Here is a 25,500-nt window from a genome sequence, read left to right as displayed (position 1 = left end):
TTTATTGACATCCTTGTTAATAAAGGATAATTATGTTTTTTTTTTTTTTTTTTTGGTTTTTTTTTTTTTGGCCGGGGCTGGGTTTGAACCCACCACCTCTGGCATATGGGACTGGCGCCCTACTCCTTGAGCCACAGGCGCCACCCAGGATAATTATGTTTTATTGTTCATTATACTATATATCTATGTTCAACTGGAAAATATGACTAAAATTAAGACATTGAGACTTCTGTGTGTGCGTGTGTGACATACATGTGCACGTACCCTGGAGGGCTTATAGTCATGTAACATTACTGTACACATATTATAAAAAAGTCAGTTAACCTGAGTGATGAAATTCATTGAAGATAAGTAGACAAACATTTGGTAAGTGTTCTAAGCTATTGTATAATAAAGGGAAATGGGCCAGTTTTCTAAATGAATTTTAAATAGGAAAAGTTTTTATTATTATTATTATTAAACCATGATTCCGTTCCCGCTTCTACACACACCTTTCTGGTTTTGCTTGTTTCCATATAATTTGTACACAAAAACTAAAAATAATTGGGAGATACTATACATTATGTGCTTGGGTTGGGGGGAATCCTAGAATAGATCTGCTATTTTCTGGATTTCTTGAGCTGCTTGTAAGAATTATAGCTGTTGTATCCCAGCAATTATGTATGTAGGTGGAAGTGTGTATAAGTATTTTTGACACATAATTTTGTATATCTATATGTGTGTATTTATCTGTAAAACTGTTTCTGAAAACTATTTCGAGGTCAACAATTTCTGTCAAGATTGTTCACGTAAGCTAGAAATTTAACATAGCTTTGGAAAAAACCCCTACTCTGATGAAACTTGAAATAGCATTATTTATACTACGAATTAGGATTCCAGCTAATATTTGGGGAATGAATTTTGTAGACTTTATTATTTCTTACTTCCTCTGATCGGAATATTGAGATTTAAAAAGAACATACAAAGAAAAATGATCTTTTTATTACAAGAGATGGAAGACTGAAAGAGGGGATGAGGAAAAGCCTTTGCCCATTCCGGAATCACTTTTATTCAGATGTACATTTGTATTTGAATATATTTTTACACACAATATTTGTGAATTTCTGTCTGATTTTCATTAAATGGTTTTTGGTTACTTTCAGCAATTTCATATTTTTATCATGAGGTAATGATGCACTTGTACAGTTCTGATTCTTATTAGGAAAGAGATAATCACAAAAGAAAACTCGTCTTTTTATATAAACATACTGCTATTGACTTTGTGCATAGTAGGAATTTCCTCTGGCCTCTTTACATTTTGCCCAATACTCTTCCAGCCACTGATTTCTATGTGCCAGATGGTTCACTGAATTTAAGAAAGCGATACATTTGGGAACATCAATTGTAATCTTCATTAGCCCCATGTACTGATTTATTGATTTGTGAGTGATATAATTTATCAAATATGTCAGACATTCCTCTTTTTTTTAACTAGCTGAAGAATTTTACTCTACATAAATAAGAAAAGTTTTAGAAAATTTTTTCTAGCTGCTAGAGATTAAAAGGTTTAGGCTCTTTTTAAAAAAATGAGTATTCCAGGCCTGGTATGTTGACTTTCATGCCTATAGTCCTAGCATTCTGGGAGGCAGGGCAGGCGGGTGGGTCACCTGTGCTCAGGAGTTTGAAACCAGCCTGAGCAAGAGTGAGACCCCATCTGTAGTAAAAGTAGAAAAGTTAGTCAGGTGTTGTGGCAGGTGCTTGCAGTCCCAGTTACTTTGGAGGCTGAGGCAAGAGGATCACTTGAACCTAAGAGTTTGAGGTTGCTGTGAGCTATGACGCCATAGCACTCTACTCAGGGTGACAAAGTAAGACTCTGTCTCAAAAAGAAAAAAAAAGAAAGAAGAAAAGAAAGTATTCCTTAGGATTCTGTCTTGTGAAATTAAAATATATGGTCCTTATACATGCATACACATCTGTGATCTAGAAAATGAAATACAGAGTTTTGTGTATAGCTATACAGTGTTCTGTGAATTATGAATGATTCTTGTACATGAAGAACTTCCCTGCATTTCTACCCTTTTTGGTGAATAATTCAAGGACAATCTGCTTAAAAAACTCTGTGTCTCATAGATTAGTGCCTTCTGAGTCAGATTTTGTTTCCACAACTATCAATTGGGATAAGCTACACTCTTGGAATGGGAGTTTGTCTAGTACTTCATGGAGGTAGAGAATTTTGAAGCTCAGAAATCTTAGGACTGTTTGGGAGAAGGAGACATAGGGCAGGACTTTGTGCAGGGTTTAGAATGGAGCCTTAAGGTACCCTGTTTCCCCGAAAATAAGACAGTGTCTTATTTTAAGGTGTGCTCCCAAAGATGCGCTGGGTCTTATTTTCAGGGTCGTCTTATCCATCCTGTAAGTGGGTCTTATTTTCGGGGAAACAGGGTAATGTGTAGGAGATGAATAACAGGTTTAACTAGGAGAAGGCTGTAGAAAAGGAAGGGAGCAATTTGAGCAATTTCAGTGTTTTGCCTAATATCTCCTGCCTGTGCAGGATAGGAGTGGAGTATTAATTTTCTCTACCTGTCCCTCCTGGGCAGCATGTTCCATGGGCACAAGATCTACCTTTGGAATTCATGTTGTAGTTGAACTACTTGATGAGTTAAATAGACTTTTGACTGCTAGACCAAAATGCAGATCATTAATAGCATTGTTTCTGTAAAGAAAATGAATTATAAGAAACTTAGCGAATACAGTCTATTTGCAAATTAGGGACTAGATATTATCAGGCAGTTTGTATTAAGAGAATACTACTTTAGAATTTGATATACTAGTACTGTGGTCCTTATTTGTTGCTAACGAGCTTTTTGACCTTGGACATTTAAATTACTTAGCCTTACATGTAGAAGACAGTCCATTCAAATTGTTCACATAAAATGTGTTCTGTGGGCGGCGCCTGTGGCTCAGTGAGCAGGGCGCCGGCCCCATATACCGAGGGTGGCGGGTTCAAACCCCACCCCGGCCAAACTGCAACAAAAAAATAGCCGGGCGTTGTGGCAGGCGCCTGTAGTCCCAGCTACTCGGGAGGCTGAGGCAGGAGAATCGCCTAGGCCCAGGAGTTGGAGGTTGCTGTGAGCTGTGTGAGGCCACGGCACTCTACCGAGGGCGATAAAGTGAAACTCTGTCTCTACAAAAAAAAAAAAAAAATGTGTTCTGTATAAACAATACTTTCCACATTTAATTATCATAGCTCAAAAAGAATTCAATAATAGAGAAAAGATGTGTTTGTCCTTCTGAATTCGTGTTCTGATATGTTCTCTTGTCTTTTCTTTCTGTTATATGAATTAGGGAACAAAATCTATTACATGTACATATATAAGTACAGCAGTGAAACTCCCAAGACAGCACGACTATCATACAACCCCATCCCCATCTCTCTCTCAGATTGGGCCCTGTAACTTCACCATTCGTAGCTTAGAGGATTTTTTTGTCACCTTCTTGGCTTTCGTTAGAGTAAATCATTCTTTAATTGTTACAACATGATTTTTAAAAAATAGGCATTTGTTCTTTTAAAAGCTTTTTAAGGCCAGGTGCGGTAGTTCACGCCTGTATCCTAGCACTCTGGGAGGCCGAGGCGGGTCGATTGCTTGAGCTCACAGGTTCAAGACCAGCCTGAGCAAGAGCGAGACCTCATCTCTACTAAAAATAGAAAAACTGAGGCAAGAGGATCGCTTGAGCCTGAGTTGGAGGTTGCTGTGAGCTATGATGTCACGGCACTCTACCCAGGGCAATAGCTTGAGACTCTGTCTCAAAATAATAATAATAAATAAATAAAAGCCTTTTAAACCAGTCCCATTGTGATCTCCTGTATCTCAGTTTCTCTATTTTTTGAATGTGTGTGTCGGAGGTCAGGCAGGGAAAGTAAAGATTAAAGGTAGTCATCTTCCTAACTCAGAAACTGTACAGGGCATTCTCTAGGTTGCAAATACCCAAATGAAGAACAACTTTGCTGGACTGTGTTGTAAATAAAATGTGGTCTTTCCCTACTGATAATTTCCTTTCCCATATCTCAAGCCTGTGAAAGTAAGTCTTCTCTGAGTCCCCCCATGTTCTTTCTCATCTTCCTCATAGTAGGAAGCTGTTGGTCTGACTAGAATGAAAGTCAAGTGAAAGTAAAACCTATTTGTATATTTGTATTTGCAGCTAGGGCCATTATTCAAATTATGTCACTTCCTTCTTCCGAATTGACCTAGAAAGCATTCTCAGTCAAAAACATTGATTGTGAAACTCACTCTCAAAAGCCTGTTTAATTCACAATATAGTAGAAATAGTATATTGGGAATTTTAGAAGAGCAAATAAATTAATAAATAAAAAAGAAATAGTATAGTTTGGGCGAGATGTAGTTTGGTATCTGAGTAGCTGACCATGTTTATTGCCAATTTTTAAATTCTACTTAAAAATACGTTCTAAATTAACTGACTTGCACATTTTGAGTATCTTCCTGTTTACGAGCCTGCATGGTGTTATCTATTCAGTCTTTCTTGTGCTTCATATTAAGAAAAGAAATCAATTTCATAAAAACTGTCATTATGAACATAAATTTCAAATATGCATTCCTTATGAGGACTATGAGGGTACTGAGGAGGTAGGTACTATATTTTCGTCCTTTTTAAGCAAGTAGTCATTGACCCTTTTTTGTGTCAAGTACCATTCTAGGCGGTGAACAGAAAACACCCTTGCTCCCGTGGGGCTTACAGACTGTGGAGTAATAGGTATCCAAGAAATAAACATTTAATAATTGTCAAGAAATGATTAATTAGGACAATGAATAAAAACAAAGCAGAGTAAGAGGAGACTGTTTTAGTTGGGGTGGTCAGGGAGGGCCGTAAGAAGTAAGAGTACATATCATGAGGGAATCTGAGGGAAGCTCAGTCCAAGGGAGAGGGAACAGTAGTGCAAAAGCTCTGAGGTAGCTAGATAGAATTAAAAAGGAAAAGAGTCTTAGGAAAAGAACTCAAGAGGGAGACAAGGGTCACTTCCTGCAGAGTTTTGTAGGCCATGGCAATGACTTTGGATTTCAGTGGAAGTGTTATAGGGCGTTCAGAAAGAATGAAATACAACCACTTGTGAAGAACTTAAGTATTCTTAGTCAAATGCATTGCCTTTAAGTAGATTTTAAACATATCCTAAATGTGTTATAAAATTTAATTTGGGTTTTAAGAATGAACATCATTTATTTTCTAGTTTGATATAGTTGATTTCTTACCGTCCAGAAACATTTTCATCACTGTTTTTTGTTGTTTTATTTTTTGAGACAAAGACTCATTTTGCCATCATCATAGTTCACAGCAGCCTAAAGACTCTGGTCTCAAGCAATCCTGCCTCAACCTACTGAATAGCTGGGACTCCAGGTGCACTCCAACATGCCCGGCTCATTTTTCTGATGTTTGTAAGGAGGTCTTACTGTGTTTCTAGGCTAGTCTTGAGCTCTTGACCTGAGCAACTGTTTTGTTTTTATTTTTTTGAGACACGGTCTGTCTCACCGTGGCGCCCTAGGTAGAGTGCTATAGTGTCGTTATGGTTCACACCAACCTCAGTCTCTTGGGCTCAAGTGATACTCTTGTCTCAGCCTCTCAGATAGCGGGGAGTACAGGTACCTGCCAGAGACCCCTGGCTGGTTTTTCTGTTTTTAGTAGAGATGGGCTCTTGCTCTTGTTCAGGCTAGTCTTGCAATCCACTGGCCTCACCTTCCCAAAGGGCTAAGATTACAGGCATAAACCACTGTGCCCAGATACCTTTTAAGTCATATTTACAATTACACAAGATTTATTTTGAATTTCATCCTTCCTTTTCCATGCTTGTCTAGTGACTTGCCAATTCACAGTGCCACTCATGAAGCACTTTTAAAACGTTCCTTGACATATGATCTCAAAAAATAGATTGAACTTTATTAAGAAACAGTAATAGCCTGTATTTGTCTAGAGCTTTACAGTGTTTCATTTTACATTACTTTATTTGATCCTTAGATATATTCCATCATGGCCCTCATTACACTAAACCATTGACCTTGAATTGAATTTTTACTAAAATAAAACATCATCATCGCAGTCCTCGAGGCGTCGGTACTCCGCGGTGTTGGAATTTTGTTGCTCGTCGGCTGGTGCGCGCGTGCGCAGACATGGCTTCAAACGACTATACCCAACAAGCAACCCAAAGCTATGGGGCCTACCCCACCCAGCCTGGGCAGGGCTACTCCCAACAGAGCAATCAGCCCTATGGACAGCAGAGTTACAGTGGTTATGGCCAGTCAGATACTTCAGGCTATGGCCAGAGCAGCTATGGTTCTTCTTATGGACAGACCCAGAACAGCTATAGTACTCAATCAACTCCCCAGGCATATGGCTCAACTGGTGGCTATGGCAGTAGCCAGAGTTCCCAGTCATCTTATGGGCAGCAGTCCTCCTATCCTGGCTATGGCCAACAACCGGCTCCTAGCAGCACCTCGGGAAGTTATGGTGGCAGTTCTCAGAGCAGCAGCTATGGACAGCCCCCAAGTGGGGGCTATGGCCAACAGTCTGGCTATGGCGGACAGCAGCAGAGCTACGGGCAACAGCAAAGCTATAATCCCCCTCAGGGCTATGGACATCAGAACCAGTACAACAGTAGCAGTGGAGGTGGTGGAGGGGGTGGTGGAGGTAACTATGGCCAAGATCAGTCCTCCATGAGTGGTGGCAGTGGTGGTTATGGCAGTCAGGACCAGAGTGGTGGTGGTGGCGGCTACGGGGGAGGCCAACAGGACCGTGGGGGACACGGCAGGGGCGGTGGCGGTGGTTACAACCGCAGCAGTGGTGGCTATGAACCCAGAGGTCGTGGAGGTGGCCGTGGAGGCAGAGGCGGCATGGGCGGAAGTGACCGTGGTGGCTTCAATAAATTTGGTGGCCCTCAGGACCAAGGATCACGTCATGACTCCGAACAAGATAATTCAGACAACAACACCATCTTTGTGCAAGGCCTGGGTGAGAATGTTACAATTGAGTCTGTGGCTGATTACTTCAAACAGATGGGTATTATTAAGACAAACAAGAAAACAGGACAGCCCATGATTAATTTGTACACAGACAGGGAAACTGGCAAGCTGAAAGGAGAGGCAGTGGTTTCTTTTGATGACCCACCTTCTGCTAAGGCAGCTATAGACTGGTTTGATGGTAAAGGATTCTCCGGGAATCCTATCAAGGTCTCGTTTGCAACTCGCCGAGCTGACTTCAATCGGGGTGGTGGCAATGGTCGGGGAGGCCGAGGGCGAGGAGGACCCATGGGCCGTGGAGGGTATGGAGGTGGTGGCAGTGGTGGCGGTGGCCGAGGAGGATTTCCCAGTGGAGGTGGTGGTGGTGGAGGACAGCAGCGAGCTGGGGGAGAACATGTGAGAATATGAACTTCTCTTGGAGGAATGAATGCAACCAGTGTAAGGCTCCTAAACCAAATGGCCCAGGAGGTGGACCAGGAGGCTCTCATATGGGGGGTAACTATAGAGATGATCGTCGTGGTGGCAGAGGAGGCTATGATCGAGGCGGCTACCGGGGCCGTGGTGGGGACCATGGGGGCTTCCGAGGGGGCCAGAGTGGTGGGGACAGAGGCGGCTTTGGCCCTGGCAAGATGGACTCCAGGGGCGAGCACAGACGGGATCGTAGAGAGAGGCCATATTAGCCTGGCTCCTGAGATTCTGGAACAGCTTTTTTCTGTACCCAGTGTTACCCTTGTTATTTTGTAACCTTCAATTCCTGATCACCTATGGGTTTTTGTGTCGAACTATGTGATTGTAACCATACCTCTGGTTCCCATTAAAAACCATGGTTTAAAAAAAAAAAAAAACATTATCATCTTTGGATTAAGAGTTCAACATTTTAGTTTAGGAGTAGGCTACATCAATAGATAGAAATAAGATTTGTCATTTTCAGAGATGCCTTTTCAGTACTTTAAATATTTGTCATTGAAATCAAGGGTAGTCATCAATATTCCTGGGTGATAATCAGCATTTTCCTTGGAGATTCTTTTAAAAAGAACAGTATAGTCTGTGGGGAACATCTTTGTATTTAGTACACTTTGAAATGTAAAGTAAAAATGTCAAACAGCATCTATCCATTGGTAATCATTTTTAGTGATTTTTTTAATAATGTTTTAAAAGATTTTTTCCCTCAAGCATAGCTGGATGTCTGACAGAAAAGGTCACAGGTACTTTTCAAACATAGTTTTTTAAATTGTTATATTTTAAATTGTGCCATTTTTCTTTTGTCTGTCCTGCTTTCCCCTCTCCCCCATTTGATGTCATTGATGTGGCTTTTCCTGTTACCAAACCAAAAAACCAAAAGACGTACATAACAACCATCATTTATTATTTTCTGCTCTGTGATAGGCACTATGAACTTAGAAATTGCTGAGATGTTAATAGAAGAATGGGTAAAACTTCTTGCCCATTTTACAGATAGGCAATTGGAAAGATTTTAAAACATGCCCAAGTTCTTATAGCAGGTGAGTGGTAGAAAGGTGGCTCATCCTTTTGATTTGGATGTTGTGCCTATTCCCCATGCAATAACTGATGGCCAAGTGACGATAGACATTTGTGAATTCCCAAAAATCTTTGAAAATTTTACTTTAGCAGCTTCAGCACTTTTCTATGTTTTATTTCAGAAAATTTTATCTCGATCAAATTATTTAGGGTTTTAGTTAATTAAAAAAGGTGTTCTCAAAATAACAGATTTTGTGTGCTTCTTAAGATAATAAGCTTTTGCTGTGGCTGTTTTTGCCTTATAATTTTACTTGCCAACTTGTTGTTAAAAGACAACAATATATGTTAGCATCACATTAGCATCCATTTCTGAACAACATCATGCATAAAAATTTTGATGGAAAAAATACAGTGGTGGCTCATGCCTGTAATTCCAGCACTTGGAAGGCTGAAGCTGGTAGATTGCTCAAGCTCAGGAGTTCAAGACCAGCCTGAGCAAGAGCAAGACCTCATCTCTTAAAAAAAAAAAAAATAGCCGGTGTTGTGGTGGGCGCCTATATCCCAGCTACTTTGGAGGCTGTGGCAAGAGAATCACTTAAGCACAAGAGCTTAAGGTTTCTGCGAGCTATGATGCGACGGCACTCTACTGAGGGCGACAAAGTGAGACTCTGTCTCAAAAAAAAGAAAAAGAAAAAATACAATGGCTCTAATTGTAAACCAAAACTAAAAATCTTACCAAATTGCCAACTCTGAAATAGTGGTACAGAATAGACCCCCAAAACACAGCTGTACTTACAGATCAGTTTATGCACATATACTGATATGATAAATAGAATTTGACTCTTAAAAAAATAAAGTAAACCATACAGTTTGTTAAAAATTATTCTTCACTGCTGGGGTGAGGGAGTTGATATGTAAATAAACAGGGAGATGAGAAAATACCATATGTTTTAGTCCATTTTCTTCTGCCTTAACAATATCACAGACTGGGTAATTTATAAAGTTTATTTGGCCAATGGTTTTAGAGGCTGGGAAGCCCAAGAGCATAGCACAGGTATCTGCTGATGGGTTCAGGGAAAGGCAGAAGGTAGAAGCTTGTATGAGAGACAGAGAGAAAAGTGGGTCAGACTCAGCCTGCTCCTGAGATAAACTAACCAACTCCCATGATAACAACATTAATCCATTAATGAGGGTATAGAAGGCATTCATGAGCCTTTTTTTTTTCTTTTGGCTTTTTTAATTTTATTTCCTTGCTTATTTTTTATTTCTTTACTTTTTTGTTGTTGTTGTTGTTGTTGAGACAGGGTCCCACCCTATGCCCCTGAGCAGAGTGCAGTGGGTGTGGTAGCTCACCACAGCCTCAGACTCGGGCTGCCTCAGCCTCCTCCCGAAGCCGCTGGGATTATAGGCGCTTGCTGTGGCACCCTGAGACATATTCTCGGTGGACAAGCCTGAGAATATGTCTACCCTAGTCACATTTTCTGTCACTGTAAATCTCATTTAAATAAAGTTGTGTTGTTGTCAGACAATTCATGCTATATAAAATTTGGGACTAAAAATTCACTGTAACCTGATTAGACAATGCCAACTGAGATTAATATAAAAATTATATCTACACAAAACTGTATTTTTGCAGACTTAACCTCTAAAAACTATTTTCCAATTAATAGTTCTTTGTAAAGACAATAAATAAAATAGTGTCTATATATTTTTTTCTTTTTTTTTTTTTTGACAGAGTCTAATCATGTCGCCCTTGGTAGAGTGCTATGCCGTCACAGCTCACAGCAACCTCAAACTCTTGGGCTCAAGCAATTCTCTTGCCTCAGCCTCCCAAGTAGCTGGGACTACAGGCACCCACCACAACACCCGGGTGTTTGTTTTTGTTTTTTTTTTTGGTTGTAGTTGTCATTGTTTGGCAGGCCCAGGCTGGATTCGAACACGGCAGCTCTGGTATATGTGGCTGGTGCCCTAGCCACTGAGCTACAGGCGCCGAGCCAAAGTAGTGTCTGTATTTTTACATAGAAAATACATAATTATTGGCTCGGCGCCTGTGGCTCAAGTGGCTAAGGCACCAGCCACATACACCTGAGCTGGCAGGTTCAAATCCAGCCCAGCCCCACCAAACAACAATGGCAGCTGCAACCAAAAAATAGCTGGCGTTGTGGCGGGCGCCTGTAGTTCCAGCTACTTGGGAGGCGGAGGCAGGAGAATCGCTTGAGCCCAGAAGTTGGAGGTTGCTGTGAGCTGTGATGCTACGGCACTCTATCCAGGGTGACAGCTTGAGGCTCTGTCTCAAAAAAAAAAAAAGAAAACATAATTATTGGTCCTGTTGCCAAAATAACTAATTTCTTCAACCATTTGTTTGTTTTGTATATATATTTACTTTTGACCACATAATGATTTATTCTACTTCCTTGCATTTTCAGTAACTTTGATTAGTTTTTGAGAATTACTTTGGGAGGAGAGAAGTGGTTGTGTATAAATCTCCCTTATTAGCTAAAGTATAAATAGATGGTTTGTGTAATGTGTGTTTAAGTACTGTATTAAGTATGTAGCAATATAATGAATGCTGTATGTGTACGTATATGTATACATGTACATATACCATCAAGGCTTGGGCAAAAGTAACTACCACCATTTGTCAAGCATCTATTATATGCTGGACCTCAGGACATTTACATATGTCTTATCATTTGGTTTAATCAATATAATCTTGGAAGGCAAATTTCTGCCCATTTACTAAAAAGAACCTAAAGCTCAGAGAAGTGAAGTAAGAAACCTAGTTAAATGTTTCAAAGACTCTTTAAGCTCAAATTCGTGAGAGGAAGCGTAAAACATTTTATGCATTTATAGCATGCTTTTCATGCCACAAAAAGTCCACAAAGAGTTTTCTATGTTGTTCATATCCTAGTGAAAATTACACAGAAACCCATACTTGCTAGAGAGTAAACATCATTGCAGTGTTTTGTATACGCATGGCTCAAGATAGTTCATGTGGTTTCCTTATAGCTCTTGATCTCATTGTCTGTCAGAATAATGCTTTTTTTTTATAGAACTATGAGAATTAAATAAAATGTGTTACATATATTAAATGAGATTATTCTGTGGCAGAAATAGAGTCATTTGACTTGAAATATAATTTTATTAAATTCTCATAATTCTTTGGAAAACCATATGTATTTGTAAACACAAATGGACTGATAGTTAATTGGTTAGTTCCTGGTAGTTGTAATTACATAATACATTATATTTACCTAACCTGAATCCTGCTTATATAAAAGATTGAACTATATTTTAGGACTAGAAAAGAAAAATCTGTGATAATGCTTTTATTATTTGAAAGTGTTTTTTTCCTGGGTCTTAATTTTGAGAAATTATACAGAATAGTTTGTATGGAATATTTCTGACATCATAAAACTTAACTCTACTTCAGGTCAAATCTGAGATAGAGACAGGATAGAAAGAGAGAGCCCAAGAGAGATTATGGAGACTATCAGCCATTTGTTTCCTTTCCTGTGTTCAGAGGTCAACATCTTAGTTGTCTGGATCTCTTGAAATTAGCCCTCTTAAACCCTTTTAAATGTGACTATCTCATTAAAGTTTTCGACAAGGTAATTGTTTCTACAGTTACATGGTTCATGGTTATGATGTGTTATATAACATTATTTTCTTTTAAATGTGTTACTAAGTAAAATATGTGTAGTATATGGGGGTTTGGGGGGGGTTGTTGTTTTTAGTATATGTTTTAATGTGACTTGCTGTTTCTTTTTTTTTTTTTTTTTTGAGATAGAGTCTCAAGCTGTCACCCTGGGTAGAGTGCTGAGGTGTCACAGCTCACAGCAACTTCAAACTCTTGGGTTTAAGCGATTCTCTTGCCTCAGCCTCCCAAGTAGCCAGGACTACAGGCATCCGCCATAACCCACAATGCCCAGCTATTTTGCGTTGTAGTTGTCATTATTGGTTGGCAGGCCCAGGCTGGATTCAAACCCGCCAGCTCTGGTTTATGTGGCTGGCGCCCTAGCCACTTGAGCTACAGGCGCCAAGCTGACTTGCTGTTTCTTAGACACTTGGATATATAGCTTGAAGACCAAGAGATTGGATGGCAAAATACTGTCAGCTTCATAATTTTGAAGACTAACAAAAGAAGAAAACCGTACCTTTTAAGCATTCTTAGCCATATGTAGGGAAGGTGTGTGAGTGTGGCTTAGCTGATAATACCACTTTCTTACTAGGCATTGCTCCTGGAAATATTTTACTATGAAATATTTAATAGTTTTGCATGTGCTGTATTATAGTTATTTTAGTGCCCCCTTGACATCAAGGGTTACTGATTGTTGTATTAGTAGTTACTGACAAATAGAAATTATTATACATTCTAAGCCATTTCTGACAGAAGATATAAAGTTTTGACAAACATGTATGGCACAGCAAGTGTCCAATTCTAAAGAGCTAAATACATGCAAACCACCATTATGGGGAACACAAACAGCCTGAAAGCAAGTTATCAGTAAGCAAATAATTGTTGAACTGTTATGAATGGAATAGGATGTTGAAATAGGGCATGATTGGCTGATGTTACATATGTCCTTGATTACCTTCCTTGTGCTTTTATCCTAATAAGTGACATTCTTTGTATTCCCTTGGATGGCTAGACAGTCTGACACTGAAGAAGAATAAATATTGCATGTGGTACACATTAAGCTGTCATCTAAGACAGCATTTATAAAAAGTAACTGGAGAAATTCATAAGAAATTCTGCACTGCTACAGTTTTCTGGCTGCAGTCATAATTGTCAAAGTTCTTGACACATTCAGGTCTTCAGAAATGATTTAGGTTTACAGTGGCTTGGTGGATGAATAATTATTAAGGATTTGTGTTCTCATATTGTCTTTGGATGTTAATGTTAGTTACCAAAATGTTATATTTTACGATAATTTTTATTTTAAGAAATGTCTCTACATTGATAATTGTGACATATCTCCCATCTCACCGACTTTCATACAAGAATTTTGGATACTTTATGTATTTGAAAGGAAGACAGGAGTTTTTAAATGTTGACTATCTTTAATCTGTTGGAAAATACTGCTTGCTTGTGTTTAGTGATAGCAAACAATTTTGAAAATAAGTATTTTTATTTTTCTTCTCCTGCAACATTGGAAAGCCTTCAAACAGTCCAAATGAATACCATTTTGAAACTATTTCCAGAAAAACCCAAATCACTGCTTGATGTTTCATTTTAAAATATTGGATGCTTTTATTCACATACTTTTGTTATTTTAACATAGTTCTTTGAGGCAAGGCAGTATTTTATTTCTTCCAGTCACTGTTTTCTCTTGAAGTTTTCGACCCTAGGCAGGTAGGAACATAAGTAAAGAAGTGAGGCATAAATGTAAATTTGGAGAGTATTTTTAAGCCTCTCTGTTTTTCATTAACTAGAATACTCTTCTGTCTATACGGTTTATAATATCTGAAGAATGCCAAGTTTTTTTCTTTCCTATATTTCTGTAATCTGGCACAATTATTCTAAACCATTTGAAATTAAGCAATTAGCATGCTCATCCTATAATCTAATCAAGAATACAGCATAGTTTATTAGCTGATTACTAGGAAAATGTGATTAAGTATCAGAAGGATTTGGGTTCTAACACAAATATGAAAATAAAATAACAGTGTTGAGTTCTAAATTCTGAGCCTCTGTTTTAGGAGGAATGTGAGGTCAGTCAGGGTTTCTATGACACCTGCCTTTTGTGTTGTTTTTAAAATTCACAATATTAGCTGGACATGGTGGTTCACACCTGCAATCCTGGCATTCTGAGAGACTGAAGTGGGCAGATCCCTTGAGCTCAGAGTTCAAGACCGGCCTGAGCAAGAGCTCGATCCCATCTCTACTAAAAATAGAAAAATTAGGCAGGTGTTGTAGTAGGTACCAGTAGTCCCAGCTCTACCCAGGAAGCTGAGGCAAGATCACCTGAACCCAGGAGTTTGAGGTTGCTATGAGCTAGGCTGACACCAAGGCATTTTAGCCTAGGCAACCGAGTAAGACTCTGTCTCAAAACAACGAACAAACAAAAAAATTACAATATTGTTTTGGGGGAATGTTTTTTAGGATACAGTCTTTACTTTGAAATCTAAACCGTCCGTTTGGATTGAAGAAACTTTTCTCCAAGTATAACACTACTCAAATGTTACCTATAGCTTTTAACTCTCTAGGCCACTACAGAGCACAAAATATTTGCCCAACTGGTAAATTGAACCGTAAGTCCCACTGTGGGAAATTGCTTTGCTGTGCTCCAAACAGCAGTTATCTTAGTAATTGTACCTGAATTCTTTGTGGCTAATAGAGCGTGGACGTCCATTTTACAAGCAGAAAATTATTTCTCTTAAATACTTTTAATTATAAATCCCCCAAATAAAATGTGAATCAGCAGACTATATGGTAAGACATTGAACCACATAATTTTTAATTGTTATTGCAGAAAAATGAAATCCTTTTTTTTCTTTTAGTGTAAAACTGTACATATCTGACATTTCACATTCTAAACTAGAGCTCCCAACAAGGAGCTTATCAGAGCAAATTGTCTAGTCCATCCCCTTCCTCACTCAAAACCTAATGACCCTTTATCATCATGGTTTAGATTGCTGGACACAGATGTGAGAAAATACAAGTAATCTACAGGTAACTGCAGTCGCTGCACTGATGTTCTCAGAGAACTGACTGCTGGGAAGATAAAGAGCTTCCCACAGCGTCTGTGACTTTCCGGCAGCAAAGCACATCATGAGCTCATACATGAAGTTTTATTTGCTGAAGATTCACAATAAGATGCATTAGAACATTCAGCAGGGACTCTTTTTAGATGAGCACAGAAATTCTGGAGGGTTATTAGTTGATGCACCAGTGCATAGCATCACACTAAAATAAAAAAGTTCAACCATATTCTTTCTACGACACCAAAGATTATAGCCACAATGCAGCATTAATACTAACTTCTTTTCTTGATATTTATATAATCTGCTACTGTAATTTTTCTTTTCACAAAAGGCTGAACTTCTTGCTGAAAAGCAGCTTGGTCATGATTTTTAATATGAAAGCAGAATAGCTTTTGTCAAACTTTTAAATTGCATTTCAAAGGACTTGTTTATGGCCAGGTGCTCTGCTTTTGTTGGCTGCTAAGATTGTGATCAGTGAGGTAAATTCATTTACGATTTGCATGCAATTGAGTAATTTACCGTGAAAAAGATGCTCGGTTTTGGATAAAGGTACTGCACCTGTAGCTTCAGTTTTATAATTGTTAGTTTGACTATTTGCAATGATCATAGTTGCATACTGCTTTAGAAAACTACAATGCAAAATATATTTACTTAATTTTTTTATGTATGAGATGTTTGTTTTTAGTTAATGAATTTGGTTTTAAGTTTACTAGATTGGGGTGAATCAATGCGAATTAGACTGTCTGAACTTCAGGTGTGTCTTTCCAAAAACCATTTGCTTGTCATATTGTCCTAAAAGCTGATTAATTTTGTTTCTATAAAACTCTTAACTACTAGATTAGGAGTAGTCATATTATCATATGTCAAAATGAATTACAGTTCTCAAATCATTTTTAGAAATTATCATTTTAGTAGCTGAAAGATAAAGATAATTTTCAACAACTAATATTGGTTAAGCAATTGACAGCCAACAAAAATAGGTATTGAGGTCTTTGATTAATCCTTGTGTAGTTATGTGTGTTATATAACTAGCTTAATTATTGCTCTTTAAGGAAAATACTAAAATGCTCAGAAAATCAGAGAAGATACTGGCTGAGTCATTTTGGCTAGGTTTCTACTCATTTTTGCTTCAAGCTTAATATAATGTACTTTTAAAAACAATTATTTACAAGTGAAACAACAAAATTATATCAAATACATCTGCAATCTTAAAGAATTAGTTTAATATTAAAGTTCTAGTATAAATGACCAATGAGCAAAGTAAATTTTTTTATCAGAAAATAGAAAAGACAGGTTATCAATAAGTACTACTGATTATTAGGATTCCTGTTATTCTTCTGATAGCAATTTGTATCACACTTCTGGGAGATTTTTATCGGTGAAGATTTTTGGTTTACCATGATACATTTGAAATATTTGTAGTTGCATGGCATAGATCAACCTAAAAAGTAGAACACTGAAGAATTGTTTGAGGTGGTATTATGCATTAATTCTGTTTTTAGTTTGTTATAAGATCTGAAGAGAAAACTATACTTGTTTTCATTTAGCAACAAATAGGAAACACAGCACTCAAAATTCTACAAAGTACATTTTCTTACCCTCTTCATGTTTAAAAGGAAAGAAACCAGAGGAGCATGTGCAGTGAAAGATGGTTTTGCATTTTTGTTTTTACATCACCAGATTAAGTATAATGAAACCCATCTGCAAACTGTAGGAACTACTCATTGGTTTTTGTCAAGGACTATAGTATGCTTTTCCTCCCTTTTTTTCTATGGTTTTTAAAAAAATTTCAACAAGATATACATGAAATTAAAACCCTTGTCTGTTATAAAGTTTTGTTTGAGCTTTTTAAACTGAGTGATTAGCAGAAATAATGACCCTGTCAGCCTTAATCACATTAAAATGTGGTTAACATCATTTAATTTTTTCCACTTAATATGCAAAAATTTCCAGTAGATTTGCAGTGAAGGCCATTGAAATTCCATTAGAACAAGAATAAAAATTTCAGGCATCATTTATTCAGAGAGGGAATAAAGGTCTCCATTGAGACCTGCTGGATCTTTCTATTAGAGACACTGAATCATTACATCGAATTGTACCTGTGTTTCTATAGACCTGTGTCTGGCTTTTCAAATGGTTGAAAATCATATGTCTTATCATTTTTCATAAGATGAAATAAGCTAGAATTGCATAATTATTTTATAAATATTTTTAAAATTGCTGGTTTATTTTGTGCTTCTTCAAACTGCTCAAATTTTAAGTTGTATTCTAAAAATAAGATCATAAAAGAATTATGTAAGGCCTGAAAAAAACTGCATAGCCAACTCACAAATGGACAGGTTGTATTTTAAATAGTTATGTAGGTATATGGCAAAAAAGAAACTGTTAAGAAGCAGATGATAGCAGCTCTTTTCCAAAGTTCATAGCTTATCATTTATCAAGCTTCAACTAGTATGTTTTGCTGCTTTGGCTATGTATGAATTATAACCAAAGAACATTCTACTGTTTCTAGTATTATTTATCCTTTTATGATCATTTTTGGTATTTAATTGTTACAATGCATTCATGGAATTAAAAAGGGAAAGCTTAATTCTGTTTTACACAGTGCTTACCATTTTTACTTTCTTTGGCATATTTACACTTGCTAGTGTCCTGAAACCTTACATTGTGTAGAGTGTTTCTCCTCCATTAAAAAAAAAAAAAAACAAAAAACTGTTACTGTATACACCTGATAAGCAGAAATGGCTCTCTGGAATGGTCCTATCCCTCGGGTAATTAAATAATTATCCAGTGTTGGGTTTTTTTTTTTTAATTTGTATTTTGTTCCTGAACCATTTGAACCTGGTATATAATTATACTGTGTGTACTTTGTAGTAAAAATTACATTAGAAAATTCATCAGGGAAAGTAGTCTGTGCATATGCTGGTCACAATACGTAAGTTTCTCCACCCTCACCCATTTCTGTGTCTGTGGAAATCTGAGAACATTTGATTGTCTGCCTTACCCACACCAGTTCACCCAGCGTGGTTAGCTGCTTGTGCTTTCTCGGAGCACCGTGGCTGACTACCATGTCTACAGTGATCCCTCTGACCCCCTTCCTTTGCTTTCACCGCACCATGTTTATTTCCTTTGGTGTGCTTACCATACGCTATTTAATCTTGCTTATTGTCTTTTGTTTTTTTGTCCTGTAAGAATTTAAATTCTACGACTAAAAGGACTGTGTCTGGCTTGTTTTTTATTTTTTTGGTCTGTTTGTTTTGTATTTATCTCCAGTTCTTTCTTGGCACTGGTCTTAGTAAATATTATTGATTGATCAAATAGCTGGCTGGATGAAATCCATTGAATTTATCCCTTTTGTTTCAACAGTGACTTTCAGTCTTCATTAATAAGATGTCTAAATCATTTGAAGTCAGTCTATTCCGTCTAAATACTTCTACAATTTGGAGCACAGGTGGATAGACTATCTATTCTCAGGGTCAGCACGTACTTTCTCTAATGTGTCAGATAGTAAATACTTTTGGCTAGGACCACAGTCTCTGTAGCAGCCACTCAGCTACTCAGCTTTGCTATTGTAATGGGAAAGTAGCCATGGACAATATGTAAGCAAATAGGCATGTCCATGTTCAAATGTTTCGTTTGTGGACACAAATTTAAGTTTCATATTATTTTACCGTAACAAAATATTACTATTCTTTTGTTTTTTTAAGAAACCATTTAAAATATAAAAACCATTCTCTGCTAAATGTGTGTGATGATGAGCTAACCCTGAGCTATACAGTTAAAGACAGCCATTCTGTTATGCCCAGGATTCATCTCCTGAAGTATCCTCTCTCCTATAGCGTCAGTTTTCCCTTCCTTAGTAGATGTTCCACAGCAGCATAGCACAATCTGCATAGCACAATCTTTGATCTTTAAAACAACTTATTTTAACTCTATTTGCCTTTTACACAGCTGCTCATTTCTGTCCTCCTTCCTTGAAAGTGACATACTCATTGTCACTTGAGCAGCCAAAGAAAGTTCAGCAGTCTTCTGTGTATCAATGAAGAATAAATAGCACTTGGAAAATATAGCTCAATTCACAACTTTAGTTTTTAAAAATAAGCCAACAACTTGGTATAGTGGGAAGCTTGGAACTTTGGGGCCAAGTGGGCTCAATTTCTGCATCCACCACTGTAGACAAGTGATGCTGATTTCAAAGCATTTTATTATGTATTAAATGGAATTACATATGCAAAATGCCTGTCAGAGTTTCTCATTTTCCTTTCAAAGAAATGTGGTTTATATAGCTATATATGCGTGTGTGTTTGTGTATATTTTTTGTTTGTTTGTTTTTGAGACAAAGTCTCGCTCTGTTACCTAGGCTAGAATGCCTCAGTCTAGCTCAGAGCAACTTCAAACTCCTGGGTTTAAGTGATCCTTCTGCCTAAGCCTTCCAAGTAGCTGGGACTACAGGTCCCTGCCACAGTGACCAGCTAATTTTTTCTATTTTTATTAGCGACAGGATCTTGTTGCTCTTGTTCAGGCTGCTCTAGAACTCCTGAGCTCAAGGGATCCTCCCACCTGGGCCTCCCCATTGCTAAGATTAGAGGTGTTAGCCACCACAGTTGCCCCACAGAAATCCCATAGTAAGAGAAACCACTCAGGATATTTATTAATTATGATGTTATTAATAAAATTTGGGAACAGCCAGAAAGATGGTGGATATTCAGACTGAGTAAGCCTATCAAAAGCTGCCAACTATTTTTCAAAACAAGAAGAAGGTCCTGCTGGGAGAAACTGGCAGAGGGGGAAACTTCCATGGTACTACAAGGACAAGGTCTAGGCTTCAAGACTTCCAAAGAGGCTGCTGAGGACACTTACATTGATAAGAAATGCTCCTTCACTGGTAACGTCTTCATTCGAGGGCCAATTCTATCTGGCTTGGCAACCAAAATGAAGATGCAGAGGACCATTTTCATCCACTCAGGACTATCTCCACTACATCTGCAAGTAAAATCACTTTGAGAAGCACACAAGAACATGTCTGTGCACCTGTACCCCTGCCTAAGGGACATCCAGATCGGTGACATTGTCACAGTGGGTGAATGCCAGGCCCTGAGCAAGATGGTGTGCTTCAACATGCTCAGAGTCACCAAGGCTGCCGGCACCAGGACGCAGTTCCAGAAGTTCAGAGACTGGATGTCTGCTCACTCCCCACAATGAAATACTTTCTTATTTACAGCCCAGAAAATAAAAATTAGGCAGTGGGGGGCAATTTCTTTTCAAATAAATGTGGAAACAGTATATGAAAAGAGTAGGTAAATGAAAACAGTGGATAAATATAACTTACCAGGATGCCAGAGTGGTAGAAACTTTTGCACTGGGGATAGAAGCAAAGGAATAAGATGTCTCCCATTATGGCCAGAGAATAGGGCATGTGAAACCCCTCTTCATATCCAAAGCCAAGTGACAAGTGGTTCCTTGACTGGCTACTTAGAGGAATATTGTTTTAGAAAATATAACAATTTTTCTAAAATGTATTCCTACTGGTTTACCAGTTACTTACATAGTATTTGCAACCCTAAATAGTTTTTTACCCCTTCTTAGAAGCTGCAGGTTTATCACCCAGTAATATTAATGTGTAGCAAAATTTACCTGTTGTCTATATAGCCCACAGGACAGTATAAGGAAGAAAAGAAATGCCTTTGAAGTGGTTAGTGCTTAGAGCTGCTTTCTCAGATAAAATTGATTAATGGTAAATACAACACACTTCTCTTTATGTATAATGATGTGAGCATTGAGGAAGCCATTCTTTATTTTATAAATAATAAGTATATCTAATACATGTTAAGCACTTGCCTTGCATCAGATATCATGCTAAGAATTTTACATGTACTTTTTTATTTAATCTTCATCACCAACCCTATGAAGTAGTTACTATTATTATCTCCATTTATAGGTGAGAAAACAGACTTTACAAAGTTCCATGATGTGGCCAGTATCCCTCCTGTATTGGCCCCAGCCTTCTGTAACCATATTCTATACTGCCTTCTTTGCGAAGTGGGAGTTTAAGATTCCTTTATTTAAAATAAATTAACTTTTGTATTTTATTTGCAAAAGTTCATTTTGTATACAGTGTCTCTTCAGTGAAATAATGGGCTTTCGCTTATTATTGATTACTCAGATAAACTCTAAGCTGTGAAACCAACTGTAAATCTCAGTGGCTATGGATCTCCTCTGATACCTCTCAATTATTTCTTTTCTTGTGGAGAAATATTCCATTAAGCCAGTTGGCACTTTGTATAATACTATAAACACCAAATCATGTTAGAATAAATATTTCTGTAAGATAGAATAAGTCTTTCAGAAGCAGCTGAAAGTTTTGCCACAGTTGCATGCATACCACTGATAGGGAAAAGGTTGGAAAGTGATTTTTCCAAGGCATTTCATTTCTCATCTAACACAGTTCCATCTAGCTTCTCTGAGTTTCACGTACCTGTTTGTACCCATCAAAGTTTGTGTAAGAGCCACTACTCCTTTGTTAGCTTCTTGTTTCTCCCCTGCCCTCAAATTCCTTTTCTTCAAAGAACCAGTAACAGTGACTTTTTTTTTTGACAATGACTGTGTTGACTTTGTATCCTTCTCTGACTACTCCTTTATGAAACTCACATATATGAGTCAGACAATTAAGTTCGCAAACATCCTAGAGAAAGTGCTACATAACTCATTGCTGAATACCACTGTGGTCACCTTTGAAGGGCTGCCCCTGGGAAGCTGTGCACAATGCTCAGTCCACCCTTCAAAGCAATTCTGGAACTCATTCTGGAATGGCTATCAAAGCTATTAGGTATTGCCCTTGATGTCCTGAATGTCATCAAAATGCATTCCTTTCGATATTCCCTTTATCTTCAGGTAAAGAAAAAGTCACTGGGGGCCAGATCAGGTGAGCAGGGAGGGTGTTCCAATACAGTTATGAGTTTACTCCCTCACAGACAGTGCTGTGTGAGCTGGTAAATTGTGATATAAAAGCCATGAGTTGGCCAAGATTTTCAGTTAAGATATTCCTGTTTCTCTATTGATTTTTACTTGGTCTGTTATACTTTTCAGAATCAGCTGATGGTTTTGATGCACAGTTCCAGACGTTTTCAGTTTTGCTCGTTGCTGACCACCCTGACCTTTCTTCATCAGTGATGCTTTCTCTCCCCTCAAAAAAAAAACGTTTAATCCTTTTGCACACTGGTGTTTTCTTCATGGCATTATCCCCATAAAGTTGGACTAACATGTTCCCAATTTCACTTCCACTCTTGCCAAGTTTAACAAGAAATTTAATGTTTGTTTTTTGCTCTAATTCAAGCTCCGACATTCTCATGACAGCACACAAAAGCATACAGCAATAGTGAATGCCACTCAGCAAGACACTGCCACTGAACACAGCTGTGAGTGAGACACTGATACACCATGCTTAGGAAATCTCGCACGTTGTGGTAAGTTGGTGAAGTCAGTTGTCAGACCTCACACTCCACATGGTACATAGTAAGAGGATTTGGGTAAATGGGATCATGGAATAGATTCTCCTGTTGGAAGCACCCTCCAAAGGGTGCTTGAATTAAGAATAACTTCAAAGGGCCAGGCGAGGTGGCTCATGCCTGTAATCTGGTGGATTGCCTGAGCTCAGGAGTTCAAGACCAGCCCAACCAAGAGCGAGACCCCTGTCTCTAAAAATAGCCTAGTATCGTGGCAGGCACCTGTAGTCCCAGCTACTTGGGAATTGAAGCAAGAGAATCACTTGAGCCCAAGAGTTAGAGGTTGCTGTGAGCTATGATGCGACACAGCACTCTACTGAGGGCGACAGAGAGACTCTGTCTTGAAAAAATAAAAAAGAACAACTTCAGGAAGCAGGATCCATTTGGGAAAGGATATGTCTGCAAGTGGGTTAATGACATACACATCCATATTTATCTTTCTCTTGGGAGTTTCTGACTTTATTACTGGCCGTACAAAATTCTATCTCTGCTATGAACAAAGACCTTTCCTTTTCCCCTTTTCTTATTCTAACCAAATTAACCAGAGAAAAGTGTTTTAAGTGTTTAATTGGAAAGACTATTAAAAGTATTGATTTCTTTTCCCACTTCCTACATTCCTTTTTCAAAGTTGCATCCCCAAGGTCTAGTGCCATGCTTATTAATACACACAGTTGTTTAATATATATTTTTGCAGTCATTGTGCTTGAATTCTTTCCTTTCCAGTTACCTTCCTGCCTATAAAGATTCAGTTAGGCAAGGCTTCTCAAATATGGAGACCTGATTTTTAAAAAGAGATCCCATTCGTTACTCACAGCTAATCTAACAGTATTTTTAACCCTGCAGTAACTATTGAGAATGATCAACTCAGTGACAGAGGCAGCTAAGATTGGGGACTAACATTTGAAGGTTCCAGCCCCCTGGGGGAAACATATTTGAAAGCCTCCTGTATACAAAGAACTGTAATGCTAATATCAGCCTGGGAGGGTAGTTATTATTTTTGTTATAGGTGATTAAACTGAAGTTCAAGAAGCTTAGATAGCTTCCTCAGGTTCTTATAGCTTATAGCTATAGTATGCAGTTGAGCTGTAATTTGAATTGATGTCTGCCGTACTAAAACATCTCTGCTTTTTTATTGGCCATGCTATCTCTGCAGGAAGGTTAGAAATTAATAGGGTTGCAATGTGGGGAGTGTTAGCATTTCTGGTTTTTATCTTTAGATTAGTTATCTTAGGGGTTTTTTTTAATTTTCTAGATATGATTCACACACAAAATTCTTCCTTTTAAAATGCACAATTCAGTGGTTTTTACTATATTCATAGGGTTGTGTTACTATCACACTAATTCCAGAACATTTTAACACCCCTAAAAGAAACCCGTGCGTGCCCACTAACAAGCATTCCTCATTGCCTCCTCCACCTAGCCTTTGTCATCTACTAACCTACTTCTCTTTGGAATTGCCTATTAAGGCTATTTCATTTAAAGTGAATCATATAACATATGGCCTTTTGTGTATAGCTTCTTTTACTTAGCGTAATATTTTTGATATTTACCCATTTGTAACTTATATCAATAACTTCTTCTTATGGCTGAATAATATTCTGTGGTATAGATATACTACTTGTTGTCTGTCTTCTTTTTTTTTTTTTAACATTTCTTTTTTTATTTTATTTTTTATTATTATTTTTTTTGCAGTTTTCGGCCGGGACTGGGTTTGAACCTGCCACCTCTGGCATATGGGGCTGGCGCCCTACTCCTTTGAGCCACAGGCGCTGCCCTTGTCTGTCTTCTTAATTATAGCTATCTTTGTGGATGTGAAATGGTTATCTCATTGTGATTTTGATTTATGTTGTTCTAATGACTGAGGAGGAACATCTTTTTATGCAATTATTGCTATTTATATGTCCTCCTGGGAGACATGTATATTCAAATTTCATTGCCTATTTTTAAATTTAGTTTCTATCTTTTTATTGTTGAGTTGTAAAAGTTCTCTTTATATATTCTGGATACTGAACCCCTATCATAGATGTATAATTTTCAAATACAGAAATCTCTGTTACCTGGTATCCATGGGGATTGGTAAATTCTGGATAAATGTAGTTTCTGGTTCCTTGAGAGTTACTATTAAAAATAGGCCTCATTTGGCTCAGCACCTGTAGCTCAAGCGTCTAGGGCACCAGCCTCATACTCTGGAGCTGGCGGGTTTGAATCCAACCCGGGCCTGCCCAACAACAATGATGACAACTACAACCAAAAAAAAAAAAAATAGCGGGGCATTGTGGTGGGCGCCTGTAGTCCCAGCTACTTGGGAGGCTGAGGCAAGAGAATCACTTAAGCCCAAGAGTTGGAGGTTGCTGTGAGCTGTGATGCCACAGCACTCTACCCAGGATGACAGCTTGAGACTCTGTCTCAAAAAAAAAAAAAAAAATAGGCCTCATTCTTATACCCATGCTATACCATACCATACCATAAACTCTGTATTGACTTGATGTTACTATTGAAATACACAAATTAAAAGCAAATTAAGGCAGAGACAAACTTCACTTACTATAACACAGCTTTACTGTGTTATAAAACAACATTGTATATACAGTGTACAATTTTAGTTAAACGGCAGTCAATACACTTTTCAACTTAACTACCATATTTTTTTAACTTCAAGTAACACACAGTAACACTTAAAACTGTTACAGAGAAGACAAGGGACCCGCACATGATGGATGAAGCATGGGCATACTGACAGCATGGTGCGCCAAGTTTAAACTCTGGGTTTTTTGTTTTTGTTTTTGGCTGGGTTACCTGCCAGTTACTTG

At 38.0% G+C, this 25,500-nt stretch overlaps 1 protein-coding gene and 1 pseudogene across 2 annotated transcripts in view; both read left to right on the top strand.

Moving 5' to 3' along the window:
- OLA1 (Obg like ATPase 1) overlaps positions 1-25,500 on the top strand; it is a 183,253-nt gene that overhangs the window by 135,322 nt on the left and 22,431 nt on the right. The gene's annotated exons all lie outside the window — the stretch shown is intronic.
- LOC128590051 (RNA-binding protein FUS-like) lies at positions 6,098-7,832 on the top strand (annotated as a pseudogene). The gene has a single exon (XR_008381202.1). The product of XR_008381202.1 is annotated as an RNA-binding protein FUS-like (transcript).

The sequence above is a fragment of the Nycticebus coucang genome, chromosome 7 (assembly GCF_027406575.1).
Source record: "Nycticebus coucang isolate mNycCou1 chromosome 7, mNycCou1.pri, whole genome shotgun sequence".
In the NCBI taxonomy this organism is placed as follows: domain Eukaryota; kingdom Metazoa; phylum Chordata; class Mammalia; order Primates; family Lorisidae; genus Nycticebus; species Nycticebus coucang.
This window is presented reverse-complemented; position numbering and strand designations above follow the sequence as displayed.